Consider the following 16,016-nt stretch of genomic DNA (forward strand, 5'->3'; position numbering starts at 1 on the left):
ATTTTGACCATTATTCTCTATTCTTTATATTTCAGCACCCCGATATTCTCTATTATTAATTTTTTGGGGATCCATTTTTGTCTATCCTTTAGGTTTTAGCCCTTCATTCTGCACTTTTTGCCCATTGTTCTCTAATCTGTAAACCCCATCCAGATCCTCATAAAGTGATCTTTTTAATGTAATTTCTTTTTTATTAAATGAGTGTATATGAAAAATGATTCGACATGTTGTTGAATAAGCATGGGGTTTATCTCAGTTACATTATATATAAACTAGACCGCGGGTCCGTGACTGAATTAAAGTATCTAATTATGTATCCCGGTCATTATCCGGACAAATGGTCAGAAAGTTACCTTTGCCCAATTTTTAAATCAGGGGACCCAAAGCAACCTGAAAATTATAGAGGTATAGCCATTAATAGTAGTATTGGCAAACTATTTAACATTATTCTTAATATTAGATTTGAAAAATTGCTTTCTGACAATGGTATAATCCATGAAACCCATATAGGTCTTAGGAGGGGACAGCGAACATCGGATCACATTTGTGTTCTTAAATGTATAATCAATAAATACCTTCATTCATTCATTCATTCATTCATTCATGTCTTTATTTCCTCATAATTGAGATATAATGAATACACAAAATTAACTAAATATCACACAACAAAAAGAATAAACGAAATAGGAACAGAACAAAAAAGTTTTTTTTTACATATACAGAAAAATATAAACTTTAGTCATTCGGCATAAAGCCTGCTTCATAGATTTTCGTAAGGCATTTGACACTGTTATACATGCTGGTATTATGTTTAAGTTATTGGAATATAATGTGAATGGCTATTATTACAATATATTGAATTCTATGTATAAATCTGATAAATTATGTATCAAGAAAGATCAGAAAATGACCAGGCTGTTCACATCTGGAGTCGGTGTAAGACAAGGGCATGTACTCAGTCCCAACCTATTTAATGTGTTTATAATCGAAATATCCTCTTTATTAGAAGAAAATACTGAATATCTTAAACTGAATAACAAAAAAATTCCTTGTCTGTTATATGCTGATGACTTGGTTTTAATCTCAGATACAAAAGAGGGTCTCCAAAACAAACTAAACATTCTTTATAAATATTGTGAAAAATGGTGCCTACAGATAAATGTGAAAATCATCAACACCATCAGTTAGTAGTCTTCTTCATATATTTGACCATACTATAAAACCCATAATCCTATATGTCTGTGAAAATTGGGGTTTAATAAATATAACTAAAAAAAGGGAAAACCTTTCACTGTATGAAATTTTCAAAGACTGGGAACATGAAAAGTTAAATGTTAAATTTTGTAAATACATATTAGGTGTTTCAAAGCAGAGCTCAAATATGTCAGTTATATCAGAGCTTGGAAGGTTCCCCCTATATGTTGATGTTATAACACATATGTTTATGTACTGGTTTAGACTAGAACACTCACCGAGTGACTTATTAAAAAATGCGTATCATGAATATAAAAATGGGGATCATAAAGACAACTCCTGGTACCCTAATGTTCAATTATTCAGCAAAAAGTTAAACATTAACCTTTCAATTTGCAAAAATCTTAGTAAAACCAAATTCAAAGTACTAATAAAAAAACGACTAAAAGATGATTTCCTTAAATTCTGGAAAAGTATAAATGATTCTACACCTGATAAACAAGGAAGATTAGACACTTTCTTTAAATTTAAGTCTACATTCCAGTTTGAAAAATATTTAGAAATAAGAAATAAAGATAATTGGTCAATGCTATCTAAATTTAGAATAAGTAATCACTCTTTACGAGTAGAAACTGGAAGGCATGAGAGAAGATACAACTCTCTTGAAAACTACAACTGTTACCCAGATGTGAACGGCTTTGTCAGTTCTGTAATTTAAACCAAGAAGAGGACGAAGCACATTTTTTTTACTTCAATGTTCTAAATTGTAACCATAGGAGAGTAACTTTACTATCTCAGATTGATAACAAATTCCCCAATGTAAAATATCTAAATAAAAATCACCTGTTTTTATGGATAATGATAAACGAAGACAACACATTTTTATCTTTATTATGTGAATTTTTAAAGCTTAACTTTGCAGAAAGAAAACAGCATAATTGTGCTCAATCATAAATTATAACCTCTACCTGGCAAAAAGAAATTTCAACAATCAGAGTTATCTCTCTTTATTCACTTTCTGAACTTGTATGATTTATCATGACTCATATGATTAATGACTTTTGTGTATGTTCTAATGTACATAGATTATATCTAATTAATATAATCAGAGCGAGCGGAGTGAGAAAGATTGGTATGAAAGTGTGAATGATCGTGTTAAATTTTGTAATGCCTGAAAGGGCCCTAGCTGTGATTAGGAAATAAAGAATTTGAATTTGAATTTATAAGCCTTATTTTTAATTTGGATTTTTAGTATTGATATTGTCATATGATAAGGTCATGTTGATTATAAGAGGCACGGTTTTCTCTACTTTCAAAATCTTTCTGTTTGAACCCGTTGACCTGGAACTTATCAATTATTTGTAATATTAATTATTTGGAAAACAAAAGGGCCTGAAGTGGTGTAATTTGTAATCAACAGCATTGTCCTATATTATATATCTTATTGAAAGCACAAAGCCAGATATAATTTTTGGAACTGAAACCTGGCTTGATTCATCAATAAAAGACTCGCAATATTTTCCAGATGGGTACAATATTTACAGAAATGACAGAAACTTAAGTGGAGGGGGAGTACTCATTGCCGTCAAAGACACATACATCACTTCATCAGTACCAGCGGTCCTTTTCAAAAAAATCTTAAGAGTAAAAATACTCATAAGTCATACACATTTCAGTATAACTTACGATCAATTTTAATCGTAAGATTTTTTGTGAAAAGTGTCGCAGAACTTCAAACTGATTGTGAAATTGTTTGGTGCAAGATGGAAATTGTCGGGCATAAAACTGTCTATCTATCTAGTTACTACAACCCCAAAACATCAAACGAAAAGGGATATAATGAATATGGAATAAGCATTGAAAGAGCCAGTAAAATACGAAATGCATTCATTATATCAGCTGGTGATTTCAACCTACCAGGCTGGGATTGGACTAACAAAGAGATAAAGATGCACACCCAATGTGCAACAAATCATGAAAAATTTGCTGATATATTGGATGATAATGGGATGGCACAGCTTGTAAATAAACCAACCAGAGGACCCAATACTCTTGATCTTGTTGTAACAAATCATCCTGAAAGCTTCATGAGAGTTGAAACCTTACTTGGGCTCTCAGACCATGAAATCGTTTTCACAGAAGTTAATCTAACCCCCCGGAAATCTATTCAAAAACCAAGGATTATACCGTTATATAGAAAAGCAAATTGGGAGAATGTGAAACTAGATATGAATAATTTACACCATGATATCACCCTAATGAATGAACAAAAGGCAGGAGTAAATACATTATGGACACACTTCCAAACCAAACTTGAAGAGAGCATAGAAAAAAATGTACCGAAAAAGACCGCTAGGGAAAAGGATGGTAGTCCCTGGATCACATCTGACATCAAGCGTCTCATACGAAAAAGAGACAGATGGTTCAAAAGAATGAAAAAATCTGGTAATGGAGGAGATGGAGACAAATTTAAAGAACTTAAGCGTCGTACACAGAGAGAAATTAGGAAAGCTTACTGGAATTACATCGACAGTATAGTTTCACCACCAGACCTAATTAAACCTCAAGAAAGACCAAACTGTATGAAAAGGTTCTGGACCTTTATAAAACACAAAAGGTCAGATGGGAGTAAAATACCACCTTCTAAAATCAAATGGAACTTTACATTCAGAGCCAACGGAAAAAGCAGACATACTCAATGGCCAATTTCAGAAAGCCTTTTCAGACTAAAACCACCATAACAGAGAAAGAATTTGAAGAACAGTGTAACATGTTCGGAAACGTTGAACAAACCTTGGACATCAATATAACAGAAAATGGTGTGTACAAACTACTAAATAACCTTAATCCAAATAAGGCAGCTGGGCCAGGCAATATAACACCAAGAATCTTAAAGGAACTTGCATTACATATAGCACCAATCCTGACAACAATATTCCGCTGCTCATATCAGACAAGCGCAGTACCTAGTATTTGGAAATCTGTAAACGTCTGTCCAGTGTATAAGAAAGGGAAGAAATACGATCCGATAAATTATAGGCCGGTCTCTCTCACTTGCATAGCATGTTAACTAATGGAGCACATCATAACTAGCCATATCATGTCTCATGCAGATACTCACAACATCATGTATCCACTTCAACATGGGTTTCAAAGGGGATTATCATGCGAATCACAACTGATTGAATTTATTGATGATGTAACTAAAAACTTAGATCAGGGGAAACAAACAGATTGTCTCATAATGGACTTCTCCAAGGCATTTGATAAGGTTAGTCATAGCCTTCTCATCAACAAACTGAAGCATTATGGGATAACCGGTAAAACAAATGAGTGGATAAACAACTTCCTCAGTGATAGAATACAGTCAGTAGTTGTAGAGGGTGAAACATCGACCTCCATACCTGTAGAGTCCGGCGTACCACAAGGATCCGTCCTGGGACCTAGCCTATTTTTGTTTTATATAAACGATATGCCCCAGGGGATTCAATCAACCGTACGACTGTTTGCTGATGACAGTATTGCTTATCTCACAATCTCATCCAATGCAAATGCCGCAAACTTACAAAAGGACCTTGACCAACTGGCTGTATGGGAAACATGGCTTATGAAGCTCCATCAAAGTACAATTACACACTACATGGCCATAACCTCGAACATGTAACATCGGCTAAATACCTGGGATGCACTATTTCATCAGATCTTAAATGGGGGAAACACATAAGCTCCATCTGCTCCAAAGCCAATAACACCATTAGCTTCTTAAAAAGGAATGTTAACATCTCAAACAAGTCAATTAAAGAAAAAGCATACATGTCCCTCGTCAGGCCTACTTTAGAATATGCTAGTGCAGTATGGGACCCATACCAACAAAACGACATCCACAGATTGGACATGGTGCAAAGACGGGCAGCAAAGTATGTTACTAACAGATATCACAACACCTCATCTGTTAGTAGCATGCTTGAACATCTTGAATGGTCTACCCTACAAGAACGAAGGAAACATAGTCGCTTAATAATGATGTATAAGCTACAAAACAACTTTGTCAAAATCGATACATCCAGTAAGCTAATACCGAATGAACGCCCTTCCAGAAATAATAACGAAAAGGCACTTAGAATACCATCATGTAAAACAACTGTACGGAAGGAGTCGTTCTATCCCAGAACAATCAGAGAGTGGAACACCTTGCCCAACTCTACTGTCTCCGCCCTGAGTCCTGAATCTTTCAAGGCTCAGCTCCGTCATTAGATTTAAATGCCATGTTTTTAATTGCACCTGTATATATATTAAATTGCACCCATTCTTTTTTTGTTTATTAAATTTCAAAAAAATTTCATGCGCTCCCTCCAAAATGTGGCAGAATAGTCAACCAGTTGACGGTGGCCGCTTACCGGAAGAAGATATATAAAGTTGAATTCTTTGATTCGCCGTTTTTACGTCATGCCGGCTAATAAATTGGAAACTACCAACGCCTTTATTTCAAGTCTGGATTTTCAGTATTCGTATTGTTATCTTATAAAGTAAAACTGATTAAAATACTACAAACGGAAACAATGTGACAATGATTGAATTTAGTAATGACAACCCTGTATAATGACGAAGTTTATGTGTGATTATGACCCGTGTATATAGCAAATGGTGGTGCGCCTGACAGATGCGGAACGTACAGATTAGGTAATAGGTAACAGGAACAGGTGACATAAATTATACTATTGGTATCGGTATCGGATTCGACCCGGAACTTGTTAATTATTGGTAAGATTAATTATGTGGAAAACAAAAGGGCCTGGAATGGTGTAATTTTAATCAACACCATTGTACTATATTAGTTATATATAAAGTTGAATTCTTTGATTCGTCATTTTTACCCCATGTCGGCTAAACTGAAATTGGACCTCGTTAATTTAGTATTATAGATAGATATGGCCATATTCAGTGAATTTTGACTTTCACATAGTTTCATATGTGGAGGCGAGTTCCTGTGACATAAAGTCATTGGGAAATTGTATTGAGATTGTAACATTAGGATTTAATTCACGTAGCAACATTTTAAACTCATTTACATACAGAAAGCATCACAGAGAACGTGTCACTGATCATTGAATGGTATAAAAAAACCTGAATAATATTCTTATAAACAAATCTAATCAGAATAGAATAGAAAAATAGAATAGAAAATTTTATTTAAAGTCGGGTTTACATGAACACTACAGAGATTATGTTTTTAATGTTCATGTAAACCCGACTTAAAATAAAATTTTCTATTCTATTATTCTATTCTATTCTGATTAGATTTGTTTATAAGAATATTATTCAGTTTTTTTTATACCATTCAATGATCAGTGACGCGTTCTCTGTGATGCTATCTGCATGTAAATGAGTTTAAAATGTTGCTACGTGTATTAAATCCTAATGTTAAAATCTCAATACAATTTCCCACTGACTGTTTATGTCACAGGAACTCGCCTCCACATACGTACAAAGCTAGAAGAGAAAAGAGAAAGATTTAGGAACAAAATAGAATTATATACATCAGAGAATACTGTACGTGACACTTGTTAATTACCTTTGGAATATTTTGATTTTGGTTTTGATTAATTTTTATTTAAGGGTTTAGTTATGTCGACAGTCGGCGGCACCGCTTACGGCAGAGCAGCCGCAGTTTCAAAATTTTCAGGTGACTTGGAACAATATTATTAGTTACACAGTGTGATAGTGACCTAATACGAGATATATGGGGTCAGTAAATTACATATGGGGTTCGAGCGGTGAGAGCGAAGCTACACAGTGTGCTAGTGAATTAATACGATATATGTGACTAGCCACGATATTTCCAGGCTTATGGGGGTGGGTACCTTGTCTAAAATTTGCTTTTTGCATATATATCTAGTACATACTGAAACAAAACACTCTGCCGTGTTATTATATGACCTTTTTGTTGAATTAACAATAAAATGAGTCTTTTTAATACACATGAGACAATTTAATGACGACTTTTAATTATCGAATGCACTAATTTATAAAATACAAAATTATTGTATTTTATTGGTGCTTAGGAATCTCCAACAGCGTATTTGAATACAAATTTTAAATGAATTAAACTTACTACAATAAAAACAGTTCCTAGTTCTCTTTTGGAAAATATAAGTTAAACTTGTTGTAATGAAGTAAGTATAAAATTTGTCAAAGAAAGCTTTTAGAATTATTTTTTTAATTTGTCTTTTAACTTAGATTTATGATCCATGTTTCTACATCACATAGCAGGCGAAGCGTAACATTTTATAAGTAGTTGTTCTCATAAATGTATTTGATACGGTGCATTTAGAATCATGTGCAAAACAGTGTAGGCGAGACCATTGATTGGCGCGCTAAAATATCCCATTGACTGGGTCAGATTAGGTGAACGTTCGTCTGTAACGCCCACAACTCACGACGTATTTATTATAAACATTTAAACTGTGGGGTTGCCAAAGGGTTTCAGTATATATACGAACTACAGTGCACAGTATATTATATACATATTTTATTTGCGATCATAAAATGTACGAAGTCGTCCATTACTATGTAAATTGGGTCGATTAAAAAAAAAGCTGAAAATGTTTCTGTTGCCAAGGGTTTTTCACAAGTATAGTAGTTAGCAGAAAAGTTCACCAAACTATACATTTTACCTATTCAAAAACGTAAATGCAAATTCCACAAGGCTTGATCCAAATAGCCTTTTTATTGCCTAATAACTTGCAAGTACGAAAAAGACAGGACAGAAGTATATTTTGTCTATATGTTTTGTGTACGCACACTTTTTAAAGTTGATCATGCATTCGTTCTAAAATTAAATTTTGACCAGAAAAAAGTTAAAAGATGACATAATTGGACATGCAACCGCAATTGTTAAATCGCTTTGACGTCCGAAAAAAAAGATAATAATCAACACATGCATTGTAACTTTTAAAGCCAGTTAAATCCTTTTTTTTTTTGCTGAAAGAACGTGCGATATCATAAAAATTGATTATCAAAACATAACGAAAATACAAGTAAAGAACGTTTACACTGAAATGCAGTCAAGTTTAGCGATTGATAATTCATTGATAACATTCTGGCGTATCACAAACAAACAACTTGTAACGTCTCATTTCATTGGCCGAAAGATTTAAATACAACAACAATTGTTGTGTGCACGTGAATTGTCACAGGTGACCGACAATGGAATGTACTACGTTACTACGAACGTAAAAAACAATGATTTTTGGTCGAAATAATTAAATAAGTATTTTGTGAATTTCAAATAGTGGGGTCGAAATATTATACTAATAATATGTGTTAAGTAATATTCTTTATGCACGCAGCACTTGTACCGCACTATGAAAAATATAAGGATAAAATAAAATACATGTGCCGCTTTTATACGGATGAATGTATGAACCACTTTAATTTCTTTCATATTGACGCTAGGTTATTATCCTGACAATGTCGTAGTTACTTATAATAAGGATCTCATAATACTGATCCATTTCAAATTTATGATGGGTTGCACATTCCTCTTTTATTGTTTTCATGCTATAAAACGAAAATAAAGTAGCTAAGCGTTTGGTCATTCAGAAATGACGTGTCATAAACGAGCAAATTGTCCCCAAAAGATCGTACCATGTGTGCACGTGAATATAGATGTACTATGCAATGTACTATCATGGTCACCACGAAATTCAAATGAATTCAGTGAAGGCATGTTGGTGTAAAAAGGTTTGAAATGTTTCATCGGCGAAGATTTTATTTTTGCATGTGTGGAACTAAAAAATAAATAAATACTTGTGAGAAATGTCGTAGTTTATAAGGAACTATATAAATGTACTGTTTTCGATTTTAATTGGTTGAAAATTTATCCTTTAATTTCATACCGTAAGAATAGAGCTTTGCATAACATTGTTGAACTTTCCGCCAAAGTAACGTGTGGCATGAAATACAAAATCATACATGTATGATAAACTTATAAACGAAATATTAAGAAATTAAGGATGACTACTGTAAAAGTATGTACAAAAATGGAGTCACCTTTTATCAATACATTTAGTGAATAACCACACTGTTTAAAACTGATTGTTTTCTATGCAACTATTTAAATATTTACAATATATAATTTTCAACCGAGGATAGCAAAACAGTTAATTATAAATTAAGAAAGTATATCGCTGGAGTTTATAAAGTACATTTCCTTCCACTGTGCCATGGTTTGCCATCTCCATTTTTCTCTAAACAAAGCATGGCTGGTTACATATTCTGAATTTACTTAGAATTTCGGGATTTTTTTTTCAAAATCAAGTAACTAAATCAGAAAAAAAATCACACTATCCTAAAACTTATGAAAGAATATGAATAATGAACATGACAGTCTATAACACAAACCCATTTACTATAAAAATCGAGCAATATCTTTAGTATGTAATTTGGTTATTTTTGTAGTTAAGTACGGTTTCATTTCAAGTACAACGTTAATTCATCAAGTCCATTGAATAAAAGATAAGGCAGGGTGAGCAACTTGACAAAAAAAAGGCAGGATGACGATTTATGTAAAAAATCAGGATAAACGAATAAATATAGTCAGGACCTAACGGACTGAAAAATAGAAAGACAGGACAGAGATAACAACTAAAAAAAATGCAGGACAAAATGTTTCATCCAAGTCCTTCACCCCCAATCAAAATAAAATGGTAGCTCCCTTAATCCAGGACCAATTGAAAGGAGACAGTTGAATTAAATATTTCGACGTGACTGTTAAGATTAAAGTTTAAAATTTTACATGCACATGTATAAAAGCTAGAATTGCCATGGGATAATCAAGAACACAATCATGTTTGGGAATACGAAGATGGAAGTTTTTAACGACCTTGACCGGCTACGTGAATACTGATCAGTCCATTCAGCTTTTTAGTACGCGTGTTCTATTTTCACAGGTGTGAGGTCGAAGGTTTGAATTGACCAATGAAAACGATCGTTCCTTAACGAGTTAATCTAATAAAGTTTGTTTGACTGATTATGTTGCACGACCTTTCACTAAGCTTGGCCGCAGTTCAGTGTAAGTATTCAATATAAATCAAAACACAAAGGTTATTCCTGATTAGTTTTTCGAATTATTTTATTTAGGCGTTGAGACCCTTTGGTGACCTCACAGTTTAAATGTCTATAATAAATACGTCGTGAGTTTTGGGCGTTACAGACGAACGTTCACCTAATCTGACCCAGTCAATGGGATATTTTAGCGCGCCAATCAATGGTCTCGGCTACACTGTTATGCACATGATTCTATTTAAGGAATGATTGTAATATATATTCTGTCTATGAAGAAATAACAACAAAAATGTGGTGCACAGTGAATAACCCGCGTAGCGGGTTATTTAAAAGTGTGCACCACATTTTTGAGGTTAGTTCGATGTCAACTTCTTCAGAACTTATACAGGATGTATAGTTCAGTGCCAGCAAAAAAAAAGACTTCGAAATGACAATTAAACATTATTCAATTGAATCCTGGGAACCATATGAAAACAGTTATACATTTGTAAATGATTGCTTTACTTTCAATTTATATATTATTTTTACCGGGCTTCAACTTATGAAATCATGCACAAGCGAATTTTTATATCTATTTCTTTTCTTTTTTTTTAAATATAGTTTTGGGGATGCTGGGCCGCAGCTACATATATGGTAAATGCATAAACTTTTTTTCAAATGACACTCCTAACGTTGTCATGGTACCCCACCCTTTTCAAAATCCTTGAACTGCAATTCGAAGTTAATTAATTACTAATATATTTTAAATCTACGATGCAAACTTATCTATCTTACGACTTCTTTGGACTTCTATGATAAATACTGTGTCTGGTCTTTTTTGTTTACTTATTTATGGAGTAACTGTACATCTTCAATCGTTTTATACCAGCCGACTGTCCCTAGATTAGATAAATGCATCTTCTTTCTTTAAATACTTTTAAGAAGCTTGTATTCTTATGGAACCTACAATAATTTACAGTTCGTGCCAAATTTATGTGTTCAAAAGCGTTGAAAATAATATATGATGGGAGGGGGAGAATTAAGTGGCTATGACTTTATAAAAATAAGAAGATGTGGTATGATTGCCAATGTGACAACTGTCCACCAGAGACCAAATGACGTAGAAGTTAACAACTATAGGTAACCGTACGGCCTTCAACAATGAGCAAAATCCATACCGCACAGTAAGCTAAAAAAAAAGGCCCGAAATGACAAATGTTAAACAATTCAAACAAGTAAACTAACGGTCTGATGCATGTAAAAAACAGTAAACGAAAATCAAATTTGATAAACAGCAACAAACGACAACCAATGAATTACAGGCTCCTGACTTGGGACAGGCACATACAGAGTGTGGCGGGGTAAACATGTTTGCTTGTGCTAAACCCTCCCCCCTAACATGGGACAGTGGTGTAACAGTACAACCTAACACAAATATATAAAAAATCCGATAAAAAGGGCTTAACTCATCGGATTAAAAAGTCAGATATCAAAACAAATGAAAAACTATGTCGTATAAATGATGGCCAAAAAGCATTATTATAAAATAAACAACTCGAAAAAGAGTTAATCTTATATGCAAATACAATATTGGTAACCCTTAAAAACCGTAAGACTATATGACTTATTGTATTGAATGTGTATAACTTTATTATTATTATTGGCTGTTCCTATGTTACACATTATATGATACATGTCATATGGAATACATGGTGAGGTGTATTGATTATAAGAATGTTTGCGCATACAAAATATTCATTAAAAATTGTGATGTTAAATGCACCAAAGCATACGGAAGAAAAAAGTTCATTTTAAAAATTTTATGTTTTTGAAACAGAGATTTTAAATGGTAAAATATACAGAAAGTCCCATCTTCTTTTTGACGTTTAAGATTAGTTTGCTCGCTTTAGCTAAAAGCGTTAAATTATATATATTTCATATGCAATGGTAAAAAGCATCCAAAACTTAAATTCAGTATTGAAATAAACATAAAATTTTACATAACGTTTATTATCGCACCTCGGTCCGTATGGGGTCAATAGCATTCGTCACAACTCGGCCGATTCCGTACCTTGATAGAAAGAGAGTAGCGGATTCACCCGAGGATTGCCGATTGGGGTCAGTAGATTCCATATGGGGTTCATGACGTCACGTTAACTATTAATGGTGACGTCTCCGATTAATGTTTTTGTATTTCATTGCTTATTTTCATACATAACTTAGCAGGAACAGTCCCGTGTGCGATAAATTCGTTATACAGTTCACAACTGACCCCCTACGGATCCACACCTCACCCCCTATAGATTTACTAACCCTCTATGGATCCGTATGGGGTCAGTAGCAAACCATATAACTTATAATATATAGTTAACGGCGTATTTCTCACAATGACGTTCTACCTCCATAAGCCTGGAAATGTCATGGCGGGTCACATATATGGGTCAGTAAATTCCATATGGGGTTCGAGCGGTGAGAGCGAAGCTACACAGTGTGCTAGTGACCTTATACGATATATATGGGGTCTATTCTCATATTACCGACTTTTGACTCCGGATTATATAATTTGTCGACTGGTTACCTTGGACATCATGGTACCAAGTCAGGTAAGAGCAAGCTAAAGAAGTAAAACCAAGCGTTCAATCGGTACAATTTTGGGGGAAAATTACCTGCTTAACATTTTTTTTTCACTACAAAATCATCGGAAAACAATAAACTTTCCCCTCAAATTACACCGATTATATGTTTGATTTTACTTATTTTGGTTGCTCTTACCTGACCGAGTACCATGATGTCCAAGGTAACCAGTCGACAAATTATATAATCCGGAGTCAAAAGTCGGTAATATGAAAATAGTCTAAAATGGGGTTCGGCACACTGTGTAACGAATTTATCTTACCGACTATCTTAACATGTGGCATTTAGACTAGTGGCCTATCAAAGTGATCAAGTCTTCAATATTAAGAACCTACTTCCATTGGTCTATACAAAAACAAATGTCAAAAATAACCACTTGTTAGCTTTATTTAATGTATGTTTTGCATTTATTTTCAGTCGTTCATCATTAATTCTTACTTCTGTTGTTTGGGCGAAACGTTTAAGATTTTTCTTCAACGTCATGTTGTTTTTACAAAGGGACGTAACACTGCTACTAACCCAATATCAAAATAAATCGGATCTAACCCCATATTAAATATACAGGGTCTCCACGCGGTTGCTTTTAACCAATCATATTCCTAGAATAAATAGCATTATGACCTTCAAAAATAACGACAAGCCGCCTTTAACATATATTTAACATACATCAATAAACATAATCAAATGTTTTGCAAATCTTTTTATGGGGAAAGATTTAGATTTATTGTCAACAAAGACAAAAATATTCACAGCCTAGTAAAGTTTATCTAAATATGTGCTTTTATTTATGTTTATCAAAAATTTACATACGTATGTAACTTTACCTTTTCATGCAGTGATAGTAATTTGGATTTTTAAAATTGAAGTAAAAATGTGCAAAAAATAAACCTTTTTGACTTAATTGGTGAAAGAAAAATTGAATGCATTGCAGAGAATAAAAAAAAAATACATCTACTTTTATATAAAAAAAATAAATAATTCAAATATAAAAAGTGATAAGGTGTTAAAAGCTCGATAAAGAAATTAAAAATAGAAAGTTTAATTATACATGTACATATACCACATAATTTAACATTTGAAAATATTTTGAAAGATGAATGTACTGAAAACTTAATATCAACTAATGAGAAAAGTAAAATGTTATTGTACAGTATAATAAAGACAAAATAACCAAGCTGAAGATGAAACCCATTTTTCTTAACATGTAAAATTAATAAATCTTTACGTAAACAGCTTGAAAAAGATATAAATAATATTGATCCAGGATTTACAAAAATGTATAATGTGATAACATTTTTATTAGCTCACCTGGCCTAAATGGCCAAGTGAGCTTTTCTCATCACTTGGCGTCCGTCGTCGTCTGTTACAAAAATCTTCTCCTCTGAAACTACTGGGCCAAATTCAACCAAACTTGGCCACAATCATCATTGGAGTATCTAGTTTAAAAATGTGTCCGATGACCCCGCCTGCCAACCAAGATGGCCGACATGGCTAAAAATAAAACATAGTGGTAAAATGCAAGTTTTGTCTATTATTTTGAAAACCGTTATAAATAGAGAAAACCTGACAGGAGCAGAAATGTTCAGAATGTTGAGCTCTACCAATTGTCAATATACGTCAAAACTGTCAAACGACATCTTATAGGATATATTGCCATTAAATGACATATTTTACCAATTTTTTTCATGTTTGCCTATTATCTTGAAAACTATAATAGAAAGAGAGAAACTTTAAATTGCAAAAATGATTAGCAAGACAAGTTCTACAAATAAGTCTCATTGTCTAAATCGTCAGTCGACTCCTAATTAGACTTATTGCCCTTTGATGACGATTTTTACCATTTTTTTGCGTTTTTGCCTTATATCTTAAAGATTATAATAGATAGATAGAAACTTAAATAAACCAAAAATGATAAGCAAGACAAGATCTACAATTAAGACAAATGGAGGAAATCGTCCGACGACTCCTTATTGGAGTTATTGCCCTTTAATGACGATTTTTTACCTCTTTTTTTTTGGCGTTTTGCCTTATTTGATAAACATTATAATAGATAAATAGACAACTTTAAATCACAAAAATGATCAGCAAGGCAAATTTTAACGATTTAGTTAGTAGACTGTCACTCGTTATAGGAGTGATTGTCCTAAATGGTTTTTTTTTTTACCCTCTTTTGTATTTTGAGCAAAAACTAAAGAAGATAGGGAGAAACTAAACAGACTAAATGATCAGCAATATAAGATCAACAAAACAGATTTTTGTCATGAATTCTATTCTCGTCTACAATGATGGAGAGTGTCCTTTGTTGAATATGCACATAGACCAAGGTGAACGACATATGCTCTTTAGAGCCTCTAATTGTAGTACTTATGGTGCTTAAATAATGCTTACATCTTACACCATTGTGTTGTAAACTTTATTTTTTGTGAAAAAAATAAGAATGACTTTACCAATTTGCTTGAATGCTTATTTATTGTATTCACCCAATGATAAAAGCCGTATGTTACACGAGGGAATAAACAAAAGTTTTTCAAACACAAAAAAAAATATAAAGATACAGGACAATTTCAATGAGACACGATATGTTTTAATGTTTTGTAACATTTTCATCTATTAGTTTTTTTTCAAATTGAACATTGACTATTTACCTGACGTTAAATTGCAGTTAATGTTTTTACGATTAAATCCTTTATTTATTCACGTATTCCTCCTATTCCCACATGATTTTCTTACATTAACATACCAGATTTTAAAGTTTTGGAAAAGCAGAAATAAACCGATCGAACCCATTTCCTCACATACTCGATGCAAGAATGTCATCAAGAGACTATGGTAAGCCGTTCTTGTCAAAACTATGTTTAAGCCTTTTTTCGAAAACAAATTACAGATTAAAAAACTTAGAAACAAACCCTGAGAATTACAAATTGAACTGAGATTAACTTTACAAAAATTACAAAAAGAAACCGACGACAATCAAACAGAAACCTTAGAATTGTAACAGATGGTTTGAATTCTACCTCAAACGAGGAAAAATTAAAACAAATATGAATCAACGAAAATAGTAGTGATTCAGATGAGAATAAAAGAATGTGTCTGAGGATACGAATACCCTCGCTCAAGCTTAGCAATTTTCCAAGTTAAAAAGG

The 16,016-nt window shown here is 33.0% G+C and overlaps 1 long non-coding RNA gene across 1 annotated transcript in view; it reads right to left on the minus strand.

Moving 5' to 3' along the window:
• Positions 1–16,016, minus strand: part of LOC127732737 (uncharacterized) — a 238,745-nt gene that overhangs the window by 181,051 nt on the left and 41,678 nt on the right. The window lies entirely within an intron of this gene.

Source organism: Mytilus californianus, unplaced genomic scaffold (assembly GCF_021869535.1).
Source record: "Mytilus californianus isolate M0D057914Y unplaced genomic scaffold, xbMytCali1.0.p SCAF_26, whole genome shotgun sequence".
Lineage (NCBI taxonomy): Eukaryota > Metazoa > Mollusca > Bivalvia > Mytilida > Mytilidae > Mytilus > Mytilus californianus.